This window comes from Mus musculus, chromosome Y, assembly GCF_000001635.26.
Source record: "Mus musculus strain C57BL/6J chromosome Y, GRCm38.p6 C57BL/6J".
Lineage (NCBI taxonomy): Eukaryota > Metazoa > Chordata > Mammalia > Rodentia > Muridae > Mus > Mus musculus.
In genome coordinates, this window is record NC_000087.7 from 76,861,714 (window position 1) to 76,866,287 (window position 4,574).

A 4,574-nucleotide genomic window follows, 5' to 3' on the forward strand; every position below is an offset into this window, starting at 1 on the left:
CCTAGACTATCTGTATGTCAGAAATGTATGTTATAATTCATATCAGTAGGACATTTCAGTTATGAAGCAGCAAAAAATATTTTTACGGTTGGGGCACCACACAGCATAAGGAAGTATATATATGAAGGAACCGCAGTATTAAAAAGGTGGAGAACCACTCTCTGGAACTTTGAAAACTGAAGCATGGTGTGCCTCCCAGACTGTCTTTGACATGAGTCTGAGATATACTTCTGACTCTGATCTTCTTGTTACCTTTTGTTTCTTGTGATCATATGGGGTTAACCTAGAAAGTATATTCAAATGCCCTATGTGAGAGCATGTTCAGAATTCATTTTGTGAAGCAATGTGCTCTAGTATATTTAGGACAGAGCTGTCTTTGGGACCAGTCCTCTTCTGTATGCCTGTGTGTCATTCATTTTCTCTTTATTTGTTTATTGTTTTTTGTTTTTTCGAGGCAGGGATTCTCTGTTTAGCCCTGGTTGTCATGGAATTCAATCTGGAGTTCAGGCTGGCCTTGAACTCATAAATTTGCCTGCCCCTGCCTCTGCCTACCAAGAGCAGGGATAAAAGGTATGCACCACTACACTGTCTTCTTTTATTTATCATTCTGCTATTAACTTATTGTGTCTAGGTGGTTGTTTTCAATCTATTTTGTTTTATTTTATTTTATTTTATGAGGCATTTTCTTTATTTTCATTTCAAATGTTATCCCCTTCCCTGGTTTCCCCTCTGAAAACCCACTATGCCATCCCTCCTCTCAGTAATCAACAAAATACCCACTCCTACTTCCTAGTCCTGACATTCCCTTACACTGGGGTATAGAGCCTTCTCCTGAACAGGAGCTTCACCTCTCACTGGTGTCCAAATAGGCCATTCTCTGCTACATATGAAGCTGCAGCCATGGGCCCCGCCCTATGTGCTCTTTGGTTGGTCTTTTTTTAATTGTATATTTTCTTTATATACATTTCAAATGATGTCCGTTTTCAGTTTCCCACCCTTCCAGAAACCCTCTATCCCATCCCCTCCCCACTGCTTTAATGAGGGTCTTCCTCCATCTGGATACCCATTCCCACATCGCATTGTGGTGGCTAGCAAGGTTACCTCTCTGTCTCCTCATCATTCTACAGCATATTGGTGATCCTGTGGATGATGGGGAAAAGAACACTGGATTCTGACCATTGCAGAGTACCATCCAGTACATCAATCTCAAGCCACACGTGGGTACATCTTCCTCAAAAGTATCTTGTCCTGTTCATAGCAGCTAGTTGGCTATTTTGTGTACCTGGGCCAAGATTGAGGTGTCTGCTACCTGCACAAGCACTTCCCAATACACTTTGGGGATCATCTGTGCCAGGAAGTCAGGGTTGAACTCCACAGGGTTTTTGAGGATTTAAGTGGCCTGCAGGCTCAGACAGAACACTTGCATGCCCACACCCCGCACATGTGAGTTTAGCAGGTTGTAGATTAGCAGTTTCACACTGTCACATTGGACTTCTTGACAGGACTTATTTTTTTCATCATTAATTTAGTTATCTATTTACAATTTAAATGATAACTTCCTTCACAGTTTCCCATCAACAAATCCCCATTCCAATCCCCCTCTCCTCCCTTCTCTTTTGAAAAAGATTAGTTTGTGTTATTCTTCCACATCACACTCCATCACTGAGTGAAATCAGGGCAGGAACCCATGTAGGATTATAGGCAGGGTACATGGAGCAAGGCTGCTTATTGGCTTGTTTCTCAACACAGTTTTCTCAGCTTTTCTACTTACAAAATTTAAAAATGCCTTTTAACTTTTATTTTAATAACATATATGTATATATAAAAATGTTTTGTTTGCGTGAATGTCTGTGGGCCTTTTTTGTCCAGGGTTCACAGAGTCCATAAGAGGGAGCTTGGTCCCTTGATATTGGAGCTTCATGAGGCTGTGAGCTGCCACCTGAGTTCTGTGATTCAAATCCTAACCTTCTAAGAGAGCAGCCAGTTCTCTTAAACACTGACTCATTTTTCAAACACTACCCTCAGGTTGCTTTCTTATATATTTTATCACCATCTTTGCAGAGATAGCACCACTCACTGAGTAATGGATCCTCTCCCATCAACTGTTAATCAGCTGTCTCATGTGAGACTATGCCAGGGCCTAGCAAACACAGACGTGGATACTCACAGTCAGCTATTATATGGATCACAGGGTTCCCAATGGAGGAGATAGAGAAAGTACACAAGAAGCTAAAGGAATCTGCAACCCTACAGATGGAACCACATTATTAACTTATCAGTACCCCTGAGCTCTGGACTCTAGCTACATTTGTATCAAAAGATGACCTAGTCAGCCATCACTGGAAAGAGAGGCCCATTGGACAACCAAACTTTATATGCCCCAGTACAGGGCAATGCTAGAGCCAAAAAATAAATGGGAATTGGTGGGTAGGGAAGTGGGGAGGAGGGTATGGGGAACCTTTGGTGTAGCATTGGAAATGTAATTGAGGAAAACACGTAATAAAAATATTTTTTAAAAAAGAAGGACTGAAGTATCTAAAAAAAAAGGGGGGGGGGAAATATCCAACAGTCAAATCAGACCCAGAACGACACAAATTGCATGTTTTCACCTATGTATGGAGTTAGCTTGTAAGGTTTATATATGTTTGTTTTTCATTTAGGGTAACAGAGATGAGCTATCTAGTAAGGAACCATAAAGAAGGAGGAGTTCTTCCAAGGAAGGGGAAGTAGAATATAGTGGTATAAAGGAATGAAGAAGACACTAAAATAGGAGGGTTAAATGTGGAGGGAAATATCAGGCCAAGCATCTGAGACTAGAAAGGTCATAAAACACTAAGTGAAAATCTGCCATCATAAATTTTGTTAAATAATCACAGCAGTAAAATGACTTCTCATGAATCCTAATGGCTCCACCCATATGTTAGTATATATGCCTCAGCCTTCATCAGAGGTGAGTTTCCTACAAAACTGGTAATAATCACAGAAAGACACAACTGGACAATGCACAGAGAGTGAGAGACTCAGAGAATTAAAGATTAAAGAGGATGCCTTTATCGAGCTCTCTCCTTCAAGAATCAGGAATCTATGCAAAGAAAAGTCAGAAAAATAATCCTGACCAGAGGTAGAGATAATGGATAGTATCAATGAATTGTATCATGGGTATTCCATGTTTTTTTTTTTGCCTAATATACACTTAAGAATGAGTGCATATTATGTGTGTTCTTGTTTTTGGGTGATGTTCTATAAGTATCTGTTAAATTCATTCGGCCCATAACTTCTGTTAGTTTCACTGTGTCTCTGAGTTCGATGGTAGGAGGATAAACAGGGAGATGGATACTTTCAGGTCATATAAGATGGAAAATTTAAAGAAAATTTTCTAAGAAAACAAATAAACATGGCTATAGCCTCATCTAATGTAGACAGATCCAATTTGAGGTTCCCTCTTCCCAGGTGACTTTAGCTTCATGTCAAGAAGGCAAACACTTACTAGCACACACAGGTTAACATAAAAGCATTTACAGCCATGTATAAAAACATCACACCAATGAACTAAGATATTATGTGGACGTTCCATGGCATAAACTTCAGAAAGACATAATTTTTTTACAGTTTATCTCAGCTTTAAAGTGTAAATCCTCAAAGGAGGGCCATGGTCCAGTGCTGTTCTCAATAGACAGCTCCTGATTTTCTAGACTCACCTCTTATATTAATCTGTGAAGTCACCTCACAATCTCACATTTCTTCTGCACAGCATTAGAGATGCCAATTAAAACTAGACTTTGGAAGTATATTAATAAGTTGGCCTTATCTTCATATTCCCTGCCCTTAATCATGGGAAACTCGCCCAGACTAGATGTCTCAGCCATTCTCACCGACAGTTTTCCTGGTAAATAGGTGGTTGAGAGAAAGAAATTATTTTAAGACCCAACCAGTTTAGTTTATCAGGATATTTGAAATGAAGCTGACAACATTTGGCACAAAAAATAAAGAGAGTCTCCTGTTTTGTGGAGAACTGAGAGAGAATTAGGGACTGGGGCCGGAGGGTAAGTGACTATCCTTAAGGAGAGTCAGTCCAGACCTAGAGGCTGGGTCTGACAGCATGCAGAGGAGTGCAGTTCAATTCCCTGCAGCTTCCTGGAAGGAGCACTGTTTCTCTTCAAATTGTGACAGGGATGGCACCCACAAGGGGGCAGAATGCAGTGGTTTTCTAGACTTCTTTTGAGCCATCATGGTACTGATTACCACTCTTTCACTTGCTATTACAGATGAGCAAACTCAATAGGGTGACAAGTATGATCTGCTGACTTCAGAATCTCTAATTGCAAAACCCTTACAGGGCATGCCATTTTCCCTCCATGCTTGGAATAAAAAGAAAGGATTGGGCTCACAGGACTAAGCATCCTCTGACTAGCTTTTAGAGAAGAGGCTGCACTGAAGTCCAAAATTGAGACTTTGGTGTTTACTGAGAGTTTAAAAGCTAAAAACCTGTAACATTTGCTCTGTGGTACTGAAAAATATTGTTCTGAAAAGTGTATGAGAACATAAAGATGAACATGTAGCTTAAGGAGCACCAT

At 40.2% G+C, this 4,574-nt stretch overlaps 1 pseudogene; it reads right to left on the reverse strand.

Annotated features, from left to right (window-relative positions):
- Window positions 1-1,097: 1,097 nt before the first annotated feature.
- Gm46713 lies at window positions 1,098-3,866 on the reverse strand (annotated as a pseudogene).
- Between the last annotated feature and the right edge of the window lie 708 nt (window positions 3,867-4,574).